We start from the raw sequence: 26,646 nt of genomic DNA, 5'->3' as shown, positions 1-26,646 counted from the left end.
TATTTAAACACACTTTGTATGCCTATGCTAAAACCTCACTCGGGCTGGTTTCGCGATAGGCACAGAGTTAGTTTTAAACAAGAGTTATAAATCCATGTTCAGACGCTGTTTGGGCTGCAGTTCCAGGATGATCAACTTGTGCGCACACGGAGCATTTCCAGTGATTTGATGGTTTTCAATACCTCCCGGGAGAAACAGCTCTCGACATGCCTCTTTCAAAGCTTTGGGTCATCTTTGATCTACTCCTAAGCTATTGGCTCTCCCGTGACCACTAGATCAGACTCGTGGTTCCAGGTCTGCCTGCTGTGAACCCGTGACACCCTGAGAGAGCACGGTGAGCGCAGCAGCCTGGCCAGCCGCTACCCCCCCAGTTAGGTGCCACGACACCCAGCCTCCAGGGGAGCTGCCGGCACGGCGTGCTGCTGGCAGCATCCTGCACCCGGCGGGCAGGTCCCTCGGGATGCACGGGCTGCTCCATGGCACGTGTCCTGCGGCACCAGGGTGCTGCACGGAGCACGAGCCAAAACCGCTGCGTCCCACCCTGTCCTCCCGGCGTGCGCAGGGCCCCTCTGCTCCCACCAAGAGTGGTCTTCTGGGCTGCTGGACTGCTCCCTTCAAATCACAGCCACTCCTAGGGCTGCTCCTTGGTCCCTCAATGGTCACAATACGCTCCTCCGGCGTATTACGGCAGCTACATGTATTTCATCACATTACTATGCATTGATTCCTGCTGTCATCCCAGGTCTTCCCAGCAGCTGACCACATTAACCTTTCAGAAGAATGGGTTGTCTCTGAACTTGCAGAAACAAAACAGTCGGTGTGGACAGCTAACGCATTGCTGTGGCTCTTGTGTTCTCTTAAGAATTCTCTCAAATCCCTCCAGTAACCAATTTCATGGCATCCGATGAAATACCAAGAGAGACGCAAAGCCTCCTTGGCTTCAGACACAGTGTGTGCTTCTGCCAGCCCACTATGGTCTGCTAAGTGGCGTTCTGTATTTACCCAGAGGATTTTATTTATCATCGATCACTATTCACGGTGATGTCTCCAATGTTAATTCAGATTTGCTACACAAAATTAACAATACTCGAGTTCTGTTAGTATAGCTGCTCCCCTGCTGGCCAGGCCCAGGCTGCAGCAGGGGCTGTAGGGTCCTGCTCTGCGGCCTGAGACCCCCCGCGGTACGGCCTCTCCAGCCCTTACGGTGACCGAGGTTAAAACGCCTGCCTGTGAAAACCGATTCAGAGATGGCAGAATATTCTGGACGAGCAGCTCAGCCCATTTTCGATAGCGCTCGGTCTGCTAAGTGCCAAGGTAAATCCCAGCACGGTGCTTGCGCTGCCGCCCTCGCAGCTGCCCCGCAGAGGGGCGGCCAGCTCCTGGGGCAGCTGCACCTCCTCTCTGGATTTGCTTTGGGGAAGCTCGCGTGGGCAGGGCATGATGAACATTGCTTTTTTCCGCCTACTTCTGTCTCAGAGTTTTACCTTTCTCTGCAATTGCTTTAAAATGTGAGAGCCCAGAGAACGCAAAGCAGCTCCGTATTTTGATGCCCTTTTCATGCTGTCTCGCAAGAGTGGGTTCATTTTGCAGCAGGTCTTTTTTGTTTCCAGCGTCATAATCCATGCTATCTGCTGTGGTGGGGTTTGTTTGTTTGTTTGTTTTGTTTTGCTCTGTTCTGCTCCCCATCGGATGTGAACGAGCAGCGGTGCTGCCGAGAAGCGTTTTGGAAAGGTTTCTGTCCCACAAGGCCTGCCGCTGGCCACAGCCTGACCTCCCCTGCGATGGTTCACGCATTTCCTGTTTTCTGACCGTTTGCCACGGGGGAAAAAATTCTTATTTTTCCAAACTAGATTTTATTTTTGAAAACAGTTCAAATAATAAATAACAACCTATTAACCCAGCATGCTTTAATGCTCAGAATCTTAATATAAAGACTACAGAGAGCACAAACATAACATTAAAAAAATCGTGCACAGTTATTTATCCTGCCCAGCTCCTCTCCCCCATAGTGAATGCAAGCTGTCTCTTTAATAATGCAAAGGAGTAGTAAATTTCAAGCTGAGGATGGGCAATAACAAGGAGAGTTATTTCCACAATGCCCCAGTGTCAGCTGAGTGGCTTAGGAGCGCACCTTATTAGTTCTAACAGGCTGGTTAGCATTGGGTCACCTCTGCGGCTCGCTCCCCAGCAGGGTCACTCGTCTCCAGGCTATATTTGGGAGAGGGGGAAGGGAGGCAATATTTAGAGATTCTCTTATCTCCCAGCGTTTTTAGCGCTGTTTATTTTTATTTATCCCCCCTCGCTCCCTTTTATGCCTTGCCTTTCTCTTGCCCTCTCTCCCACCCGGTGTATCTTTGCAACCTGCATAAATTCTGTGCTGGGCAAACCCCTCCCCTGTGAGAGCAAATTAAAGCAGAAACCACGTAACCGGGGTTTTTCATCTGTATTTCTTTTCAGAAGAGAAATAATTCAAATTAATCAGGCTGTGTTTGTGTACGGACAAATAACAAAGTGCATTAGGAATTTTTAATGAAAGCAAGCCCAACATGGTTGCACTTCCAATTAAGCGTGGCTATAGCACCACTGTCCTAAATAAATGCACGTGTGTGTGTAGGAGCTGCACGCGCGCACAGGGCTACGCTAAAACGCCACCTCTGTTTTTAGGGCCATAGAAATAGTTCTTAGGATTGGTCCTTTAAAGAAAGCTCACTGAGGCATCTTTTAAAATGAATGTTCATTTTTTCCTAACTGAAATGTATTAAAAGCTGCACATTATGGAAATGTACGTGCGGTTTTTTATATGTTCCTATCTCCATCAGCCCCTTCCCTCCCCCTCCCCCACCCGCCAGTTCCCATCCAAAAATGAATGCAAAGAAATACTATTAGGCTGTCTGGTTATGTATTTTTTATGAGGCCATACAAGACACTGCCTGACCTCGTGCAGCTCATGTTATAACCACATTGAAGATGCTTTTCATTTGGGTTCTGCTTTTCAGCCTGGATGACCTCTATTAAATAAAAAAAAAAAAGAAAAAAATGGCCTAATATGTGACCCCTGGGACTAGTCGCTTCAAGGATTACATTTAATTCATATGATAATATTGAAATATAATGTTTCTGTCTCTAATGTTTTGGATGTTTTTTCTTTCTTCTTTATTTCAGGGACCCTTTGAGTCTTGTCAAAGAATTTTTTTCCCTTTTTTTTTTTTATTTAATCAGTTTTGGGTGGAGGACGAGTAACTCATGCTCGGTGGCCAGATTCTTAAAAATCACCTTTCTTCCTTTGGAAACCAGGCGTGAATACAAAGGACCACGTTTCCCACTCTCTTTGAAGGAGGAGAGAAACAAAGGCAGAGAAATTATTTTTTATAAGAAAGCGTGCCTACCAAGATCTCGTCAAAATAAAGAAGCGCTCTTTGTTTTGGCGTTTGCTTAACCAGTTGGTAGCCACTGACCTGCTTTCCTCGTCCCCGCTCAGCCCCGTGCAACTTGGTGGCGGGAGCAGGAGCAGAGCTCCCGTTAACTCCTTCGCTCTCCCCGGCTCCTATTGTCTGCCCTCCACCGCCGCAGCCCCGTACAGTGGCAAACGCACATGGAGTTACTGTACAAGCGCACACGCAAACACCGCTCCTGCGCTAGCTTCCGTAGCCCCTGCATCAGAGAGAGCGGCTCCCGCTGCTGCGGCGTGTGATCTAACATCCAGCGTTCCTGATAGACACCGCGTATTTCAGGGGTTTATAACTTCTCCATAAAAATGTACGCTGGGATGAAACACGACTCGCGACGGTTCAGCTTAGGAGCAAACCTGCCTTTGCCAATTGCAAAAATAAATTTGACCGTTCCTAAATATTCTGTGTGCAAAAAAAAAAATATCTTTAATAAAGTGCATTTTTTTCCCGACCCTCTCACTGAAATCATGTTGTGAGGTGTACAGTGGAACTCAGCAATCAGTCAGCAATCAGATCTAAGACCTTGCACAGGGGAGCAACGAAGCCCTTAATCATTCATGGTAATGACACGTTTGTAAAAAAGTGCCACGTGTACGCACCGCGTATTTGCAGCAAACATTTAATGCAAGGTTGTTAAAAAGTGGACGCGATCCACGGAGCGGTGGCGTGCTTGGTGCAAGGGATCCGAGCTCCTTGGAGGAACCAGGCAGGCTGGGGGCAGAGCCTGTGCCGCCCGGGCTAACAAAAGCTGTGCCTTTCAGAACAATAGGCCTGCGCTCCTGGTCACCCTCTCCGTAAACACGGGGACGCCACTTTGGTGTATTTGCAAGGGGATGCACAATTTTGTTTCCCCCCCTTCTTTTCCCGCTCTCGTTAGAGCTGTGCGACGTGGAAATTAATTTGTGCAGAAGTGCTCCTCGGTACCGGCCCCGTTGCAGGGAAGCAGCCCCAGCCAGCACCGTGGGGCTAAGGCTGGACCTGGATGCTCAACCATTGTGCGAGCTATCGCAAACAGTGCGGCGCGCTACATAAAACCTCGCGCTCCTCGGGTGTCTGTGCACACGGAGGAACAACAGGGCAGGTTAGGGATGGAGTTCCCACGTTAACTCCGAATGCCGTTGCGTTTATTTGCGTCATAGGCTGAGCCTCGACACTTTTTGGCGAAAATCTAATTAGTGACATGTACGTTGCCCTGCGCGCGCGTGTATTACATGTATATGCATGCCGGCGTTTTGTATAGGATATTAAAAAAAAATATAGAGGCTTTTGGCTCCCTTTTGTAAGGCATTAAGCTGTGACCCTCCCCTCCTCTTTTCCCTCCCCCTGTAGCCCTAGACTTCACGATGCCCTGACTGCTAGCTTAACATGGAGTTGTCTTTTTTATTTTTTTTTATAAACCCAGTCACAACACCGAGAGAGGAGGAGGAGGAAGGGAGAGGAAGGGGAAACTAAAAACCCTGAAGGATGGTTCTCAAAAATTCTAGCGGAACCAGGGGGAATTCCTCGGAGAGCGGGAGCCAGCCGGCGGAGGTAAGGCAGTTTGCGCGAACCCTTTCTTCCCTCTCCCCTCTCTGCCTCCCGCTCCCTTTTTGGTTATAAATCGCCGTTTCTCTGCGGAGCAGGGAGGGAAGGAAGGTGGGTGGGGAAGACACCTTAACTTCTTGCCTGCTTAAGCAATCTGGGAACGGAGCTCATGTGAATATGCAAATGGGCGCGGGGCTGCGCCGTGACACGTGCGCGCTCCCCTCCCTCCTCCCGGCGCCGCGGCCGCTCCTCGCCGCGCGCTGCCTCCGCGCTCCGTGGGGGCGCCGGGGCCGCGTGGGGGCCGCGCGTGGGGGCGCGGGGCCGGGGGCTGCGGCCGCGTGTCCGCGGGAGGCGCGAGGGCCGGGTCGCGCGTGGGCACGGACGGCCCCGGGGGGGGGGGGGGGGGTTGCGGGCAGGGCCGGGCCCAGGGCGGTGCGGAGCGGCCCCCGCTGCCCCCCGCCGGGGCGGGGGCCCGGCCGCGGCTCCTCGTGGGTACGACGGCGGCGGCGATCGCAGCCCCCGGTGCTGGCAGGAGCGGGGCTGCGGCACGGCCCCGGGGCGGGGGGGGGAGCCCCGGCAGAAGGGCCGCGTGTGCCGGGGGGGCAGCCCCGAGCTGGGACCCGCGGGGCGGGCGGGGGGCACCCGGGTGTCAGCGCAGCTCCGTGCTCGCTGCGGGCGTGCGACAGCACAGGGGGAGAGACGGGAAAGGCGGTTTTGTTGTTAAAAGGAAATCTTTTATTGGAGGGACGTTTTAGGAATTTACAGTCAGTGAAATTTAATTTTATCCTTTGCCTTTTGCTTTATCCACATTTTAATAAAACGGCCATAAAGAATAAAAATACCACGGCGGTTGCTGAACAAAGCAGATCGCGGGCGGGCGGCCGTGGGGCTGAATGCGATTTAAGAACCGAGGCTGTGCTCTCATCCTGCCCGTGGGCTCAGCAGGGGCCTGAGGGTGTGTGCAGGGCAGTTCGCAGGGGGAGAGCGGTTCAGACGGCGTTACGCACCCATTCGCTGCGGGATTAATATTTCATACTCGGCAGACACAAACTTTCTGCTGTTTTTGTTGTTGTTGTTGTTCTGTGTTTGCTTACCTGCTAATTTGGGTGCGCCCGGTAAGGTCTGTGTTCGTACACAGTTATTGTAGAGCGAGGGAAGCTGCCGCAGACCCTCAGTGCTGCTGGCGATGCCTGCCGGCAGCCCCGGTGCCGCAAATGACCACTCACAAGTCTGCAGAACGTCACTAACGTTAATTCACTGAAAAAAAAAAAAAAAAGCACCTCTATTAGTTTTTCTTAGGTATTACCAGGGACTTTAAAAGGATATACTAATGGGATAACTGTATTCACTAGATTAATAAATAAATAGAAAATCCCTAATTCTTCCAAGGGGTGGGGCCGGGGGAAGTGGATGAAAGTGACTCACGGTTAACTGAATAAAAATCCTGCGTTGAAACTGCCTGATTGATCACACTGTAGTGCACTAAGAGACAACAAGACAACTGAAAGTCGAGGAGGGAAAAGGCAGGAGCACCAAGACAAGAAGCGCAGTACATCCCTATTGCGGCGATCCGCAGGGTAAATCCACCTGTCCGTACGGCCTGGCTTCCTAAACGATGGCCAGGCCGCCCCCTCTTTCATTTCTGTGCCACCGAAGCACCGTGCTTGCCTCGAGTTCTTAGCAGTCTCAACTTTTAAAGCGTGGTGCTGACACGTGCTGTGTTTTCACCTCATCCTTGGCGTCTCGGCGCTGTCTGGGCACCAGCGCCCAGCCGTGGGCCTGGCCTGGCACGCGTTGGCCGCGGGCGCTGCATCCCGGCTGCGGTGGCAGCGGTCCTCGTGCCCAGCCCGGGCCGGTGGCACGTGCTCGGGGTGGCCAGGAGCCACCGCTGGTGCTCACTCACGTGGCGGGGGAGCATGGGCAGCAGTGCTCTCGCTCCGTTGGCAAGGCGTCGAGGCCGGGCGGCCTCGGCCCCCATGGCGGAGGAGCCCCTGCTGCCCCGTGGCCGGGAGCGGCGGTGCTGGGGAGCGCGCGCACGGCTTCTGCTCGCCTCCGTCCTCCGTGCCAATAAAGAAGAAAGGCAGGGATGAGGATTGTTGCTATTGATCTGCCCAAGGGGATCATTAGGCATCAGTATCAATCTACAAATCAGTGGGCCTGTGTTACTTGCTTGGGCAGTCATTGCCAATTTGTTCCTATTAGATGGCCGAGCCCGGAGGTGTTTGATGAGCAGATTGGGTCTTTATCTCGGCACTGGAGAGCACGCAGGCTTGCAGAGAGACAGGGCAGCTTCGGAGCATTTCTGTTGTTTGTTTGTTTTCTTCTGCTGAAATCTGGCTGCCTTTTTACTGCGCTGTAAAGAATTTGTACGGGCTGAATATGTTTCTGGTTTATATATAGTTTTTCATATCATCATATTAAACATATTGAGAGTTAAGGAGAAACTATTTTAAAATAATCCACTCTATTTTATTTGGTATGTTTACCAGCAGCACGCTCTATAAAAATACATATTCATGCCAGATTCTTTTGTTATCCTTCCCAGGTCAGACCGAACACTAGGAACACAAACAATTTTTCTTTTGCTATCCCAGTGCCCGCTCCTAGGGATTTATCTAGTTACTGTTGGTGAGGTGACCATTCCTGCAATATTTCCCTCTGTGATTTAATTAAATAAGCCATGAATTAAAGCTTGCTGATAAGATTTTATTTTTAAGCATTATTTACATTTATTTTCTGACAATAGTCCTGACTTTTTGTATGCATCAATTTGATAGTAATCCTTTTCTGAGGATGGCTATGCAGAGTGTTTTAGAACGGTCTCCCTCATCTGCATATTTTCCTTATTTTATTTTATTTATTTAATTATTTTATTTTATTTTATTCATATTATGCAAAATGAATGAACAACAGAATTATACAATTATAGAAGAATGTAATTTAATGCCAAAAGATGGATTGAAACAGTTTATATGCTGACATTAGTGCCTTGTTATTTCGTGCAAACCTTGATTTTCAACTGTTTCGTTTCGCTCCTGACATGAGCATCGTGCAGTTTAAACATCTGTCCAGCCGTTAAAGACCCTATTGATGCTTGGTTATTGGATTTCTAATTTTCAGGTTTTGTCAGGGGGTTTAGGAGACTATATGAGTGTTTATAATTTCTAATGAGTTTAATCTGTAATTTGTGCCTATTACCTGTGACTGTCAAATCACTTTCCCAGTATTCGGTGTGTACAAATTGAAAATAAAGAAATATGGGCTTCTAAATAACCTAAAATATTTGTCATATCTTTTATGTACAAATATATGTGCGGTAAACAGAACTATACATTCTTATTCTGTTTGAAGATCAAGAATGATTTTAATCCTGCATATCTGCTGCAATCACAATATATTATCTAAATCCAAATTTCTTTGAGGACTTCTAGGATATATGTCGCTATTTCAATTGAGATAAAATAGTGTATGTTTTAGGCCACTGCAAGGCTGATTATTGCTGCATGATTAGTATTTGTCAAATTCCATCCTTTTTTTTTTTTTTTCCTGAGACAATTCAGCTCCTCCACATCTAGGGGAGAATTCACCTCATTCTGTCTGACAAGTGTTCTGCTGTTGAGCAGTCGATCACGTCTATGTAAACATACATCTGCTTGCTGTATGAGTTTTGGAAGCAGAACAGTTTTAATTTATCATAAACTTCATATAACTCATTAGCTTTCATCTTTACGTCACATGTATAGAAATGAGTTTGGAGCGTACTCAGAGGGTTTTTTTCTTAGGAGTTTGCTGTACAAATATTTATGGACATTTTCCTTTGTAGTACAGATTCCAGTTGAAACAGCTATCATGCGATTAACAGCAGATTTCGACTTAAGGAAAAGGTTGCCAAAAGCTATTGTTTATTTAGTCGTATGGCATTTTGCATTGAAATTTGTTTTGCTACTATTTGTAAAAATACACGACTCTCCTGGGAGGAGAGAGATCAGGCTTTTTCCTATGCTCTGGTAAGGAGGGGAAAAAAGGCTCCCAGAAAATTAAATATAAGTCTGTTTGTATGTATGAGCATAACTTTATAATCACTGCATATTCTGACTATTTTCAGTGAATGAGGTCTGTTGTTGCCCATTCAGAAAACACATATATGGAGATTTTATTGTGTTTTTTTGTTTTAAGGATAATAATTTGTCTCTGAGTTCCCCTTGTTTATGTTTCTGTCTATATCTCTTTCCTCTTCCGTGTTTTATTTAGTAAGGCTTCATCTGTGAAATTTCTCCATGAAACAATTGATACATTCTCAGCACGCTGTGGCGAGTGAAAAAAAGCCCTTAGATTAATGGTCAGTGTCTCATACACACAAATTTGTGTTACGATACTACAGAGAAGCTGCGAATTACTGACAAGATCTAGAATAATTCCTAATGCTGTCGAAGGCTTCATTTTCTCCTCCGCATGATGGATGAGGCATAAGAAGTGCTTTCTGAGATCGTTAATGTGCATCATTCTGTTAAGTGTTATTAAAGTCCGTCTGTCTTAGGCAGCAGAAACAATATCTTATCCCTTATTTTGTCTCTCTCCCTGCTAAACTACAACTGCAGATCCTGTCTTTTACTAATGTGGCCTTTTGTTGGTGCTCTTCTTTTAATGGCTAGTTTATACCGGAGCATTTAGGTTGGTTTTAGGATTGTATTTTCCCTTTTAATCAAAATATTGGCTTGTTACATGGGAAAGTGCACATGATTTCAAGATTATACTATCTGTAACCTGTAGATAATAAGAAAGATGCGGAGGATCTGTGCCAAATGTTATATTTAAGCTTAGAAAATACGGGCGAACTTTGATGCGGAGCCTGTGCCTGTGCTACGGGGCAGGTTGGCCGTGCAGTCCTGCCCGACGCAGCTGGGATCGAGCAGAACGCCTTGAAACCGAGGAGAAAACGGTGTGGAAGCACGCGGAGCCCTTCCCCTCCCGACCTGACTGCGGGGCGTGCGGCTCGGCGTGTAAAATAATGCTGGGGACTAGTCAGGCACTCCGCTCGTCTTGCAGGGGACGAGGCGTTCAGAAACCTGGGAGCAGAGCGGCTGCGGCTTCGCGCTCGCTCGGGGGCCTTCGCCCCACGGCCGCCTCCTGGGCGCCCCACGTGCGGCCGGGCCTCGCGCGGGCTGGGGGCGGGCGGAGCAGGGAGGTGGCCAGGTACCGGGCCCAGATGGATCGCGTTAAATCAAAGGCAATTTCAGCCAAACAGAAGAATGCACTTTAAAGGTTTTTAACCTTTCTTAAGAGCCAATTTTTCCTTAAGCCCTGTGATAATAAAATACAATATAATTTATAGAGCGCTTTCCACGGGTATGCATTCCTCTCTCTCTCTCTTTTTTTTCCTTTTTTTTTCTTTTTGGTACAGTCAGATAAAATGTATCCAACAACTGGGATGATAATCAAGAAAAAACAAAACGCAACTGATCATAAAGACATTTAGAAATGTAACATTCCTTTTAAAAGAGATTCAGACATAGTTGGAAAGCCTCACTTATATACTTTTAATAGAATTACAGAAGTGTGATGCACAGCTGGTAAAAGCTCAGTCATCCACAGCACAGCTAGTTTTTGAGTATTTAATTTTATATTTGAATAATTTTCCAGATCAGGCTATAATCATGAATGTCATATAAAAAGATTTTTTTCATAAATTACATTATTTCACAGATGTGCAAATACTTCTGCGAAAAAAATTACATTGATCAGTTTTTAATACCCCCCTGTCTCACCCTTCAGTCAAAAGAAAAAATAGCTTTTTTCCCATCTTTGTCTTCAGAAAGGTGCTAGATTGTAAACATCTGAAGGAAATGAAAGGGGGTTGGCCAGTCCACCCCAAATTCTTTCCAGATTTTCATTCCTTTCACCAGCAGCCTTCTGTTCTTAGAGGAGAGGGAGGAACAGCAAAAGAAAGAGAGAGAAGATGTCTCTGTTTCTTATTAAAATTTAAAGTGAACGGCATTGCTGTATTTTGCTAATTTCCAATCTGCTAATTCGCGGGGCGCTTCGCAGGCAGCAGCGGTGCCGGCACGGCGTGGCCCCGTGCTTCGCGGCCGCGAGCGCTGGCGGGCGGCTGGGGTCGGCTCTGGGGGGAAGCCAGCAGGACACAAGCCATCTTCGTGCTGGCTTTGCTTTGCTTTCCAAAGAAGAGCTTGTGCTCATTAGGTTGTTTCCCTCAAGACATATAAAGTTGTGTATATTTTTCTAATAAGAAGGCGGCTCCTTGGTCAGGAATAAGCTTGGCCCCAGGCGCGTGCACGGCGTGCCGGGGCTGTGCCATCGTGCGCCCAGGTGGCACCGGGCTGGGGCTGCTGGCCAGAGGCAGGTGCCTGTGCACGAGGACCGGGGTTTAATTAAAACTTCCGCGCACTTTTCTTTTTGTCTGTTCTAGACGTTGAATCGAGGCATAGATAATTATGCAAAGCGTATTATTACATGGAGAATATCTGATTGTATTGTATATTGTTGTGAATGGAAAAGTTTGCCGTAATGTTTAATTCATGGGTGACAATTAAGATAAATGCGTATTTCAAAGCTTTCTCATGCGATATACTGTTTAGTTACAAATTTAAGAGAAAAGAAAAGAAAATAACTCTACAAAAAATAGAACAAGGTGTTATACTCTGGCTGTTTGGTATTAAATCAGAGTTGCCTGCTCAGTTTTTCAGGAAATTTAAGTACCAGATGCACTTGGAGAAAGCAATCTAAACATCAGAGTTTATTTTCAATATGCAAGTGGTATAAAAATATGCAAACCCTGATCATAGTGCTATGGAAACTACTCCACAAAAATGTGGAACGAAAGCTGTTACTGTAAGTGTGGTTCATGTATTGTAACAGCTGTGACAGCCTGATGCAGTTTAACACTTGTTCAATTACAAGAAAATATTCAAAAGGAAGCTTGATTTAAATAAGATTTGTAGCAATCATCTCTCAAATTTACAAAATAAACCTGGGACAAACAATATTGCCCGAATGCTTCACTCAGAATCGCGTTCTGAGTCGACTCCGGGCGATGGAATTGTTTCTCCCCCCTCTCTCCAGCTCCAAAAGCATTTTTCAGGGCTTATGTTACAGTTATTTGCAGATTATTTTAGGTCTGTGTTCTTTTATATCCACTTAGCAACTTGCAAGGAATATTTCAGGGGCAGACCATACTTCACATGCATCCTTTTTGGGGAGCAGGAGGAATGGGTGTGGTGGATTTAAAAGCGATTATGTATTTATGACAGATGGTTTTCAGTTTATGCAAGACAGCCTGTATAGACACCAACACAGGGACAACCGTCCTGGGAATTTGGACACATATCACTAGGAGCTTTCTGTTAATCAAATGCAAGAAATATAGTAAATTTATTTTTATATGTGACCTGTGGAACAAACATGGCCAGTGGACATTAAACATCATAGTTCTTAAAAGAAACTATGTATTATTATATAATAATAATACATATCTTATATATGTTATATTTTCAGTTTAATTTCTCAGATTTCTTACAAGTTGTATTGATTATCAAGATTTTGAGAATAATAACTATTAAAATCATCGTACCACATAAATTTTAGTTATTTACTGTAGCTTATAAGTGTCACGAAATGACCTTTTTCTGGCTTCATAAAATCAGAGACTTAATATAATTTAGGATCTCAAAGTGTAAGTTCCTTGATTCATTTATCATTTTGTACTGAAATTTGTTTAGTCTAGATAGAAGTCCTACTCTACTTTTCCTACTAGCAAAATATGCTTTGTGCATTGGAAACCAGAAGACCTTTGTGCCATTTCTTTTTCTTTTAAGCTTGACCAAAAATAGTCATTATAGACTTCTTCATAAAAACCCAGACTTTATAAATAAAGGCTGTTGACTGACTCTGATGGAAGTTCCATGCCCAGAACGAAGACAGCGTATGACCCGTCTTACTAATTTTTCAGAATCGCAAAGTGTGTTAATATATAATACATGTTGAATTAGTGGTAGGTTTTGACTGTATCCCAGGCAACTCCTTTATGAATGTAATTAAATATATAGTTTTAATAGCGTCAAGGGGAATTAAGTTCTGAATTGTTATATAAAGAATGTTTATAAATATATATATAGATTATATATATAGCTGAAAGCAGAAGGCTATACAACAATTTATTTTTAAATTTCTACTGTAGTCAGTATGAGTGATTTCGAATGGGATCCGAGAATCTCCAAGCTGAAGCTCTCATCTTCTAAGGAATTTCAGTTACCTGGAATAAAATGTTGCCTTCGAAATTATTGACATAATAGTGCCCTTGGGAACTCCATAGCAGTCAAAGCGAAATCCAACAATAAATCCAGGGGCCACCTGGATAACTACCATTAAAGGCTTTTTCAGTGGAAAAAACTTTTTAAAAGCTTAATTCTTCCTAAATGTAAAGTTCAGTGATCATGTTTCTATATAGCTTTCATAGCTAGGTGTTTTACTTCCCTTTGTTTAAACAACTTTTCAAAGCATATTTGACAGCAAAAATATTGTGCTTTCCGGTGGTGACATCACTAATTTACCCCTACTTTCATTGAAACTGAGTCAACAAAGATTTTCAGGCATAGCCAACCTTGGCAGCGCTAATAACTCAAAGTAGTTAGCAACGAGTATTGGAAGCTTACGGCACAATAACAGATAAAGCACTGTGCTTTGCATTTTTTTAAATGAACGAGTCATTATAAATAAGATCTTGCTTATGTGTTAATCCTGCGCAGTGGGCTTTGCGCAGAGACCTCCTCCTCTGCTGGCGTCCCTTCCCGGGGACGGCGCCTTCGGCCTCACGGCTGCTGAAATCGACGGCAGATTTGTCTCAGCGGCTGCGTTCGAGCCTTGCTCCTTACACAGAAATCCCATTGAAGTCAATTGAATTTTGAGCAGAAACTGAAGGTAGAATGTGCCTGAAAAAATGAAAAGAGCAAAATTGATAGACTTAACAGCTGGTAGACTTTGGCAACTGAAAGACGGTAAAAGGTTACACCACTTAGAACCATTATTTTGCTCGCTTACTGCTGTAAATCAGGATTAATTTCATTGAACTCAGATGTATTGAAATGGTATAAACAAGATAAAAACTGGACCCCAAAGTGCGGGCCTTTCTGGGGTGGTTGTTTGAACTCCACCTGCAGATAACGGAGCAGAAAATCAGCTGGCTCTTGCTGGAAGGTTCCCGGCCGGCCACCGGCCAGCCCCGGTACGGGGCAGGGACGGCCCCAGGGGCTCGCTCTGCTCCCAGAGACTGCTCCAGAAACGATGCTGCAGGGCCACGAAGCAGGGCAGCTTTTCAAAAAGCAGCGTAAAGCCCCGCTTTAACCCTAAGACCATTGACCTGATCATTAGGGATTATTTACATATGCTTTTTTCCATTAAAAACAAAACAAAACGAAACACCACAAACAAAGACTGTCTGTGACCATCATGGTTTCTAATGTATACAAGTGGACTGGCAAAACAGCTTGGCTTTGAAAGCTGAATGTAGAAGTATCAAAGAATTTTCATGTCTATGTGACAAACCGAACAGAGTGTTCATCTGCTCTGCAGCTCATCCATTATGGGAATGAGATGTGAAAATAGTTTCTTGTTTCTTTGAGATAGCAGCAGACCGCACAAGCAGCATTACTTTAAAAATGCTGGATCGAGTTCGTATAGATTTATTCTGAATGAGAGAATATGTGTGGTCCAGCTCAATTACAGCCCCCCCCCGCCCCAGCATTTTTAGGTGTGTGTGTGTGGTGCAATAGAGGTGTTTGACTTACACATCGTAGCATGGTACCGGGGAGGAGATCTCAAAAAGGTAGCAGCGATGGGTCAGTCGAGAAGCATTTAAGCTTAGCTTTTTTAATTTCCTTCAAGCATACATGAAAACAACTTGAAACCATTATTTTACGTGTGCAGTTAGTTTATGCGATTACATGTTTCTAATCATGATTTTATTCTTCCCTTATTATCTCCCGCTTTTCCCCCCGCCCTCTTGTTCTCTCTCGCTTTAAGTGACTCCGTGAGATCGTAGGGGCAGGATGTCTTGCTGTTTGTCTGAGCACTGCCTGGACATCTCCAGTGGTTTTCATTATAACGCATATGTGCATTACACATACATGTATATGTATACGTAAAAATAATATATTGTGATGGCTTCCATTTCTCCAGAACTCCAAGTCATTTTGAAATGTATAAAAAAGGTAACATCTGCCTTTAAATTAAAAATATTAAGGAATAAACAATAACCCCCCACACCTTTGGAAATTTTATAGCAATGTAACTTATCAAAATGTAAAAAAAGAAAAAGGAGACAAGAATAAAATGTTTTAATTTTCTTTTAAAAATAGTTAACATTAGCTATCTGCTATGATTTCCACCTATAGATCAATATATTAACAAGGATACTATAGACCACGTTAAAAAATATTTTTATTGAAATTTATATAAAAATTAATTCTATTTCAGTGTGTATTTACACACGGCCGTTCTGTAGATTTCCTGGCGTGATGCTTGAAAGACAAACCTTTTTGCTAGCATTCAGGCTTTCACTGAATTTGCCATATTCTAAGTTGATATGTAATATACATTTTGAAGTAGTTTTACAGGCGTATGATATTTACTTCATAATTTTTCAATAGGCTTCCAATTTTGAACAGTCTCTACTTTTCATATATAATGAATGATAGTTTTAACCATTCCCAGTTATTTGTACTGGTTTTAATCTTGAAAATGAGGTTTGTGTATCTTGTCTTTTTTGTTTATTTACCTTACCATTCTCTTATCTCCCAGATCCTTTTTTTTTTTTCAGTTGCATTTATTTTAAAATGCATTTTTTTTTTCCTTTTAGTATAATTCTGTTGATGAGACTTTTTTTTTTTTTTAGTGCAAGTATAAAAAGAACTTGTTTTGCTGTTGCCCCCAAACCACTTTTATGCAGTAATACATGTGATTAAATGTAGGAGCCATCACTGATATTAGGGGAGTTGTTTTGTCTGCAAAGACCCGTCATGAAAATGTATCCTGATAGAAATCCTATTTGCATTGAAAATGCAGACCTCTCATTAGGAAGTCCTGACTCCAATGAACTTAGCCATAGGGACAGAAACGCGTTTAGTACGGCCTGACCTTAAAACGCCTGGCTTTTGTGACACTGTTTGGCAGTCAGAGGACAAAGGGACTCTCCCAATCCAGTTACGGTTCCAAAATTTTCTGTTCCTGCATTCGGGCATGGGAACAAGCTGCCGTTGTTTTTATTCCCTATAATGAACAGGGGAAGTTCTGCATTGTAGATACAGGTTGAAAGTATTTCAGAAACAATTTTTATTTATAGGTCACCATTTTTCTGAAAGCTTCTGTGTGTTTTTGAGGAAGAAGCAGGTTTGCTGCTCAAGACAAGGAACGCAGGTGTTGAGTACGGGGTGTAACGTACGGGGTACTGCGTTAGCTCCTGGAATAACTACAGCCTAAGCCTGTTTCTGTCCCTTCTGCAGCTTGCTGCCTACCACCTCCCCCTGCTTTGCACAGCCAAGCCTCTCACAGCCCTGTGACCTGCTTTTTCTTGCTCAGCTGTGCTGGTAAGAGGAGACAATCAGCCATGTAGGCTCTCGTGGAGCAGCTCGGGGAGCCCACCTCTAACCCAACCTAGCCCACCTCCGTTCTAACCTAGCCCACCCGCAGCCCAACCTGGGCCACCTCCAGCCCAGCCTAACCCATCTCCAGCTCCGTCAGCCCACCATGTGGTGGTCCTCACATGCTCCTCTTCATTTCAACCCTCTCCTGTGCTGTCTGTGGTCGCTCTGCTCTGACCCTGGCCTCAGTGCTGGAGCCTGGCCAGCTTCCCTGCTTGCTGGTGTCTGGCTGGAGGATACGTGGAAGCAGTAGATGGGAAGCAAGAGGTCAGTTGAGGCCATGGATGGTGTCAGTGGCGTTCCTGGCACAGAAAACTGAGCAGGATCTGGGCTGTGGCACTCAGCTACTTGTCCCATGGACCTGTAGTATTATGGCGGGGCGAAGAAAGGGATGGGCTGAGCCCGGGTGAGTAGCTGATGCTGGATTTGTGAGTAGCTGCTCTTACAATTTCCCACCTTTAAAGTAATGATAGATTCCCCCCCTTGTTATTCTCTGTCTTGTGTGCCATGGCCATACGTGTTCAGGAGATGATGTGCCTTGTGTCAGCATCCGGTGCTCTGCATGGCGGGGGCTGGAGTGGGCTTGGGCTCCCTTGTAAAACAAATAACAACACGGGAGGCGAAAAGCACAGGAGTCACTTAGGAACACGAGAGCTGCCCGGTTTCAAAGGACGTGCATTCCTGTATTACTGCGGTGCTGCTGGAAGCAGCACCCTGGAGTGGCACCGGGCAACGCACCTGGGATCCGCTTGTTTCTGGGCCCATGCCATGAGGGGTCGGGGGCTGCTGGCGCTGCAAAGTCCCAGTGCCAACCCCAGGCAGGGGCCACATGCTGGGCATTGGCACTGGGGGAGACCCCCGGGGCAGCAGGGCTGCCCACCCATCCCGTCCCATCATGTCCCGTCCTGTCCCATCCCATCCCACCCGCCCTGTCCTGGGATCCATCTGCAGGGACCTTGCGGCTGGTGGTGGCCACTGGTGCTGGTGGTGGTGCTGGTGGTGGTGCTGGTGGTGGTGCTGGTGCTCCTTGTGGCAGTGCTGCTGCTGGTGGTGCTGGTGCAGGGGTGCTGGTGTTGGCGCTGCCGGTGCTGCGGTCTCCGCGTGCTGTTAACTTGCTCCTCAGCAGCTGGCGGGAGCTGAGGAGAGGCTTTGGCTGGAAATTAGGAAGGAAAATGCTGGGAGGAGATTGCAGAAGTAGCACATAATGAGCTATAAAAGGAACTGATGTTTCAGTGACAATTTTTTTTTTCTTTTTGTTCGGTGCCGAATGTTGGATTGGGCATTTTTCCAGTTAATTTTCCAGCCTTTTGAAATACAGGCTCTTTAGTGGAATTTTAACTTTTCTCTCCCAGTAGATGGCAATGTAGTCTGCCCAGTGAGCAGTGAGAAACTGCTAACCTGTAATACACACTATCTCATTTTTCCTGGGTATTTTGCTCCTTTTTTTTTTTTTTTTTTTCCCTCATCATTAAATACCAACTGGCTGTTATAAATAAGAATCCTGCTTTTTCCTAGCTGCTCGCTATTCTGGAAGGACCTGATGTCTTCTAACGTTTTGCTTTAGCTAAGTTAAATATCTCCTTTAAACGTGGAGCTACATTGTGATTCAGCTTAAATAAACATATATGGAAATGTGATGAACTTCCAAAACACAAGAGATACCTTTTGTCTTATTTAAGTATGCTTCCAGTCACAACTTCTCAAACTTCTGCCTAGGTAGCACATTCAAAATTCAAATTATTTCGGTGGCTTTTGCATTCAAAAAGTGATTTTCATAACAATATCCCTAAAACCTCACGAGCATTTATATTAAAATAATCTTCCTCAAGGAATGTAAGGAAACTAAATTTCTACCAGAAAAATAGTAAGGTGGTTGGCAAAAAAATTTAATATAATATTAATTGTAATTGTGTGTGGTTACACAAATTTGGCTTTAAGAAGAGAAAGGCAGATTTTGTGTGTGTGTGTGTGTGTATGGTGTACTGGATTTCTGCTGAGGGGTGGTGGATATTCTAGCATTTATATTTCTGCCTCAAATATTTGTGTTTGTTTTTCATGGGCTTTGTTAATACCTAAGGGAACCATTAATGCAGCCGAAATAACACGAGATCTGATGTTCTCATGGCATTTTAGTGTTTCAATTCCTAGATGGAAATATCATGAGAACACCAGATCTCGCGTTATTTTGGCCCCATAAATAGCTCCCCTGGGATTTTTTAAAAAGCCCATAAAATACATAAACACAAATATGGAGATATTCAGGTTTCTGCAGAACTTGCATGCACAGCCTTCTTCCTATTGAAGACATCAGTCAGCAGCTTTACTTACCTCCAAGCTGATTTGTCTTTGTCATTGAATGAAACTACTCTTTCTCTCTCAAAACTGACGTTAGAATACTGGACCCGTGTAGGTAATTGTGATTATGTAGGAGAAAATTCTGGATTACTTATACAGCCAGAATATTTTTCCTGATCTGCTATTTCTAATAGGACTGTTTTATTTTTATAAACAAATTATTATACATGTATTTATTTTTGTTTTAACTATAATATTCATTGTATATTTAGTTGTAGCTAGTTAATTATTTAATCAAGTAAATGGTTTCTTTGGCTCTTAGCTAAAACAAGATAACATCCCAGTGTTGGGATTAAGTTTTCATCTGTATCAACTGGCTTAAAAATACTGAACTTGATTCCTTTTGAATTAACTGAGTCTTATTTTATTTTTTTTTTCAATATCACCTATCACCATAGTAACCACTAGCTGTCAGTTCAGTTTCTGACATTTTTCTCATTTGGTAAGATTTCAGAATTGCCATCCTCCCTGCCAACATGTCATGAACAAGAAAAAAAAAAATTGCATGAAAAATCTAATGGGTGTCTGGTCTGATTGTCCTCACTCGTGGCAGGAAAGACAAAAACTGATGAATTGTGAAATGTATTCAGAGGGATTCAAGAAAAGCAAGTGTCTAGGACCCCCTCCTCACCAACACCTCCTCGTTTTCATCTTGTTATGCTTGATGCACCATACATGCTTGCCCTGACACTTGGGTTTGTAGAAATTTAAGATTAACAGTTTTTACATTCACCTCGCTGATCCCTGTTTTTTAAAGTCGTCATTAAAAATAAAGTTAGCAGAGCTTGTATTTAGCAGTATTTCCCAGTCATTGATGAGATTTTAGCACCTTCAAATTTGCAACAAAACACTGCCGATCTCTGAAGTCAACAGACAATTCTGTACATTTTTACATTTGTGTTATGTATTTCTATATTTTAAATGCATTTGAAAGAAATCATTAAACAGGTCAGTACATACTGAAGAGAAAAGCAAATTCTGTGTTACTCACTGAGCTGGTATTACATTAATGTGGAAAAGGACAGTAAATAGCAAAATTGTCCTTTTTATTTCTTCAATTGTTTTAACAGAAGAAAAAAAATGTAAATTTAAGAAAAATTCTGATTGTGTTCAGCAAGGAATGCATGTGCTTTCTGAATGAGAAAAATAGTAGTGAGATACCTGATTGCCAGTAGTACAGAAAGAATAGGAGAGAAAGTACTTGTTTACTTCTGGTAAAGCAAACAAAATCTACAGTAAAAACGTAGGGATTTATAACGTGCTTTTTTCAGGGATTTTATATCAACATACACACACATACATGTAATAAGTACATTCTGTTTCCATAGGTCTAAAACAAATACACCCATCTGTCTATATACATGTATAAAAAGAGAGTACCTTAGATGTGTTTTCAGAGGTTTTGTTTTGGGCTATATCAATCTATTTTTTTTTTCTGACTGTCTATGAATTCAGGCTCAGCAGCAGGAACTCATTTCAGAAACATAAAACTGATTTGATAAGCAGCTGCAGTGTTCAGTTCCCTTTTACTAACGGGTGGACAACCCCACGATTTTCAGAGCTCAGCTCAGAACTGTTTGTGTTTCAAATTTCACATTCTGTGACTACAGCATCTCAAAAAACAGGCAAAACTAAATGAAAATAATTGAAACAATACTAGAGCATTGTAACCGTTTAAGAACATTTTTAGGAATTTTTATTTGTAAGTATAGGTGCTCAGTGATCCTACATTTATATGTAATAGGAATAAAAGCACAGTGAATGTAGCTCTTTCCAAGGAAAAATACATTCACATTATAAAATCCAAGCCTGATTATTTGTACATGTTTTTTTCTCTACAAAATTGTAGATTAAGCTTTTCAAACTACATATTTCTGATTTTTAAAATACGGCTAAGAAACATCATCAAAATAGCATGCTGAGGGTGAGCATGCTGCACCTCCTGTGCTGGTGTGCAGAGATGTATGTGCTCTTATATAAAAGCACACGTTTGTGTGCGAGGGTGCAGGGTATATTTAAATTAAATGGATTTCTTGGTCTAACTTTTTTTTTTTTTAAATTAGACATTCCAGATACAGATAATGTTTAAATGTTTCCTTGATTTTAAAATTACAGAAACATAATTCTTAGAAATAACTTGAAAATGATAATTTTTTACTGTATATTTTAGACATGTATTGTATAAGCTGTTTTTTTTTTAAATAGTTATATAAATGTAGCTCATGAAATTAATACACTGGGAAAGTGTAACTCTTTTAATGATAAATAATATTGTTTTATATAATATTTGAAAATAAACGGTGTAAACAAAATGCACCTTAATGTCTCTATGGTTTATAAGATTTATAACAATAATCAGCAAACCACTGTAACATTGTTTGCACCTTGTGTGCCCTAAAGCCATTGGATCACTCAGTTAATTGTATAAATTCCATGCACTATGGAAAATCATGATGTATCATTTATATTCAGCTATGTCAGGTATATAAATATTAAAATATATTGGCCAAAAATGGCTGATTATCCCTCAAACATTTCATGATAAATCTTATCTTTTTATGGTGGTGGTAGTGCTGAGGGTGGGGATGGGGGGGAGTGGACTAAATATTTCATGTTATTTGGAAATATTCTTTAAACAACCTAGATATATTATTAATGTTTTACAACTGCTTTAAAAATCCTGAAGCTTCGTTCACTTTATAGGATAAAGTGGTTCAGTACCTGAAGAAAAAGTGATTTTTATATGCAAAACACACAAATGGTAGGGATTATGCTATTTATTCAGCATGTAATATGTACAGTTCATAGAGGCTTCATGCTGATGTCCCTTTAGAAAATGAAGGTGATGTTCCTTAATGCATGCCATAGATAGCCAGCACCTTGATGAAATAATACTGAAAATATTAATGTGTATTTAAGCACAGCTTTATTATTCACCTATAGTCTTATTTAGTAAATGTACTGCTATACACAGTCCCAGTGCATTTTTATGTAGGAAAAGATGCAGTATTTATTGACACAGGCTTTTGACTAAAAATATTTTTAAAATTTTAGATCTGCACATATTTCTGTGTGTTTACCACACAGCATCCTACCTACACATATGCTTATGGAACAATCTGTATGGCAATATGAGGAAAATATTGTTATACATATTTATTGATACTAATGCATGTGTTTTAATGAATAAATAAATACAGAGTTGGACTGTGTCACAAATGTGTTTGGCAACTAGCCGTATCCAGTAAGAAGGGAGGAAATGTCAGAACAGGGTCTTGTAAATACATGTGGCTGGAAAGAATAAAATAAAAATGATGACTAGCACTGACAAGCAGACTTGGGGTGTATGATATACTTTGTTCATTTGATTCTTAGAACTCAGTCGGGGTTAAATTGGAATCCAGACATCAAAGAATTCTTCCACCAGACCCAAATTTTGTCCGTATAATTTTTTTCTTACAGTTGTCATAATTTTAGCTAATTTCACACTGCAAAAATTTTTGCTGTTTGAAGTATTTTCCTAAATATACATATAATATAGCACTAGGATATATTCTTTATATATAATGTGTTTCTCTGATAGTCACAGATAGGCAGCTGTATGCCCACAGTATCCTCTGTGGATGTAAGAAACGTTTTGATTTGATGGTGGCTGTCTATATGCACCTCGTACGTGCCATATATGAGCATAATCCTTAAATTCTAAGGGAGGGGAAGGCTAAATGCTTTAAATAGCAACGCCCTTTTTTTTTTCTTTTTTTTTTTTTTGCCCCCGACTGTTGTGTCTGAAAATGCTTGAAGCATGTGGTGCTGCATATTTGGTGGGTTTGCAGATTTCTGTACGATTTTTATCTGAAGGTCAGGGCTGTGGAAATACATCAGGTTGCGATTTGGGATGTTTGCCATTTGCCATTTAGCCTCACTCCTTCTTATCAGATCGCTTTGGAACATGGGCCTAATAAAACAGGGAGCTGTTAAGAAAAGAAGAAATAAATATTGTTCTAGTTTTATGGAGTCTCCTTACTATTACACAGCAGGCAATTTAAAATGTATTTATTTAAGTTTGCCTTTTTGCTTTGGAATTGTTGAAGTAGGTAGAAAAAAAATAATGGTGGCTATTTATAATTGCACCAGATATTTGCATACATTATTATTATTTTTTTTTTAATGAAAAAAATATTTCCTTTTCCACATTGGGGAAAAAAAAAAAACGTTGTAGGAAGATGGTGCAAGAAAGGGTGGGTGATGAAGTTTTCCTGTATATCCCCAACCAGTTTAGAGGCAAAACACGTCATTTGGGATGAAGGTTTCCGCCGCCCGCCCTCGCTGCCCAGGCCTTGGTGCCCCCCTGCAGCCCCTGGGGCTCGCTCTCTGCGCTGCCTGCGGCGAGGGACGAGGGCAAGTGCCAGGGAGCTGGGCGGGCGCCTTCGCTCCCGTTTGATTTTGTATTTTGTCGAGATTGGTACTGGCGATGCCAAGAGCCCTGCTCTAACAGCTGAGTACTGAACGCAGCGGAGGGCAGGCTCTGGCCCATGGGTTCCCGCTAGGCCAGCGAGTACCAGGCCGGAGCAGGCCGCGTCGCGCTGGGTGACGGTCAGCACTCCTGGAGGGCATGGGGCCACCTACGGTGCCCCGTGGCGCAGCCGAGCCCCTCCGCCGGGACGGTGCCCGTGGCGTGGGGGCACCCGGTGCGCCCCAGCACCCGCGGCTCCGTGCCTGCCCCGCGCCCACAGGCCGCGCAGGTAGCGGTGGACGCGCTTGCGGCTCCCAGGCAGTTATTAACGCTTCCATCTGCACAAAGCCGCCCCAGCTGTGGTCTCGGCACAAAATGCTCCGCGTATGATTGCCTCATGGCGAAAGCCCGTCCGACACAAGGAGTTTATTTTTCCCCTTGAATCGGCGGGGGGAGGGAGGGGGCTGAAAGGCCACCTCAATCTCCGCGCAAACATTGTTTTGTTATTTTAATATTTTTAGAGGAAAGCACTTTACCTCTGTGTTGATACCTTTTTGTATTTTATTATTTTGTTGCTAATTTACTTAACCATTAGCAAATTAAGGTGGATTACTGCTTGGATGCATTAAAAGCACCAAGGAGTTGCGGTCCTTGTGGCTATTTCGGGCAATGTCATAAGCACACTCTTTTTTTTATTGTCCTCCCAGGGAGCAGAATTTGAACTTAATATTCCATGAAATAAGCCATTGTAATCACGTTGGGTTAATAGAAGAAGTAAAATTGCCTCTCCTCTCACAAGACATTAGAGCAAGGCTGCATTATTAAAGTTTTCTTGCGGACAGGCGGTTTAAAATATATCCTCAGTGGCTGACGCAAGTCTTTTCAGTGGGGATGACAGCTTTTCAGATCTTAATAGGCTGTTCATTTCTGGCCTACGAGTTTTCAGCATTTCTTCTTTTCAAGCCGGGCTGTGACATGATGGCTAAAAACTGACATAAAGAAGTGCCATGTACTGTGAAAACCTTTATTCACTAAGTGGCTCCATGTAAATTGGTGTCAATAAGCAAACAATTAGAACTTTAAAAAATTGTTGGTTTAAGTCCCTTTTCTCCTTAATCATTTGACCTAAAAATCTCTCCTTTATTTTTTCCCTTCCTTGGATGTGGTGCATATAAAACAGTGACAAAGTGTTTAGCAAGTTAAAGTGGATCACATCTTTGTTCGAAACCAGGAAACGATATTTAGTCAAGGTGAGTTTGTCACAGGATTTTTTTTCCCTCTGAAATGAAATTTATGGTGAGCTAAACCCCAGGTGAACGATAATGGAGGAGGAAGGTGCTGTTTTTTTCTGCCCTTTTCTTGTTTTTTTTTCCCTCCCACAAATTGCCTCATCCACGGTTTTGGAAACGCAGACTCCAAGCAGCAATAGCAGCCTGCTGATTCTGTGAGCTTGGCTAATTTCAAGAAATTTGGCATTGTTGTTCATGCTTTCTGGAGATTGTTTACTTGAATTATTTGCAGAAAAGGCTTTTTTTTTTTTTTTCTTTCTGTGTCATTAGATGAAGAAGCACAGTAATGCTTAACGCTTCTCCTCCTATACTGCTCTGCACAGAAAAAAATGTCCAGAAGAGCTTTTTGTCTCTCTTTTAATTTATGATTTCTCCTTTTCCTTTTATAACTCCGCTCCTTTTCTCTCTCACTCCTCTTTATGCATCCTGCCTTCATCCGAACAAGGAGATGAATAGCGCGCTCGGACGGCTGCCGGGGCTGGCTGCAGGCGGTGCTTTGTTGGCGGCGCCCCGGGCCCCGCGTGCCGCTGGCTCGTCTCGCTGCACGCCCAGCGGGCCAGGGGCACGGCGGTGCCGGGCCCTGCGTGGCAGGATGGTGCTGCTCGGGGCGCTGCCGGGGGCTGCGGGGCACGCACCCCGCACGCTCTCGCACCTCGCCCGTGGGGCTCACGCGTCAGGTGGCTGTTCAGAGGCGAGTCAGTTGCCTGGCACATCGAGCGGCTTTGCTTGACTTGTGGCAGTGTTTCTGTGGGATTTTAGGAATTCGCTCCTCCGGCACCCACCTACTGCCCCGCTGGTGCAGTCGTGCTCCGGCCACCCCACCACCATGTGCCAGGGCTGCCGCTGCCGGTGTGCGCCGTGTGCGCGCAGCCTTCCGGAACCTGCCACGGTCGGTCTGGGCAATGCCGCCATGTGAGAAGGCACCCACGTACCTCGGTACGAAAAATAGCAAAGTGAGAACACGAAGACTGTGAAAATATTTAGCATAATGAGTCTGGCATGGCGTGTTTTATCTGAGTGGTTTTTTTTTTTTTGTGGTTCCATTTTAAAATAATCTTCTCAAGTGACAGAAAGCACTACCTAAATACAGATACAAAACATGTTAAATGCACCTCCTTGAAAGATACTTCTCCAAACGTCAAGAAAAATGATGCAACAGCACGTTGAGAGAGGAGATGTGCAGCCACAGCATATGTGGGATATTTATGTCTTACGTCTTGAGCCTTCAAAACTGTTGTTGGTAAGAAGGATAGTACTTATTATTTGTAATAATACTATTAATGTTGTGAAATAATCTATCGGTATAATTTTAAAAAGTAAGACAATGTTCATAATCTATGTCAGGTAGGAATTTTATCCCAAGAAAACTGCATGTAGGGGGCTGCAAAAACAATGGGAAAGGATGTGTTTTCCAAAGACAGACCATGTGGGAAATGTGGAACTCAGCGATAATTTCGGTGACAGTAATGCTTCGCCCTTCTCTAGCATCTGCCCCGTGAGCATCCCACACAGTCCTTGTGTGTTGAGGGGCTCTCCCTCCCGTACCTTTGGGCTCGGACCGAGGCCCTGTCAGGTCTGTAGGACGCAGCACGGCACTGGGGCTCACTGGAAGGGGGACGACTGCAGCCCCAGGTTCAGCTAATGCTGAGGAAGTACATGCAGGGCCCACAAGACATAATGACAGAGGAATCTGTGTCAAAGCTCTTAATCATCAGCTGGTCCAAACACACGCCAGGCTACCTGTGTGCTTGAAAAAGCTCTTTTTGTTCTTCGTCCTTTGTTTTCTCATTCGTGATGTGGGGAGACCCCACTCTCCTCCTCCCAGCCCCGTCCAGCCTTCGGCGTGGGTTCAGGTGGTTCGTGGCGGGGATCATGGCCAGCACCTCGTGCCGCACACGGGGGGAGCAGCGCAGAGCAATACCCAGAGC

At 43.8% G+C, this 26,646-nt stretch overlaps 1 protein-coding gene across 1 annotated transcript in view; it reads left to right on the top strand.

Moving 5' to 3' along the window:
- The window catches only part of ZFHX3 (zinc finger homeobox 3), a 543,893-nt gene that overhangs the window by 23,202 nt on the left and 494,045 nt on the right, over positions 1-26,646 (top strand). Inside the window, exon 2 of the mRNA XM_067004579.1 lies at positions 4,852-4,979. The gene's annotated coding sequence lies outside the window, so the exon portion shown is untranslated. The remainder of the gene's footprint in view (positions 1-4,851; positions 4,980-26,646) is intronic.

Source organism: Anser cygnoides, chromosome 12, assembly GCF_040182565.1.
Source record: "Anser cygnoides isolate HZ-2024a breed goose chromosome 12, Taihu_goose_T2T_genome, whole genome shotgun sequence".
Taxonomy (NCBI): domain Eukaryota; kingdom Metazoa; phylum Chordata; class Aves; order Anseriformes; family Anatidae; genus Anser; species Anser cygnoides.
Note: the sequence above shows the minus strand (reverse complement) of the source record. Positions and strands in the feature narration are given on the sequence as shown.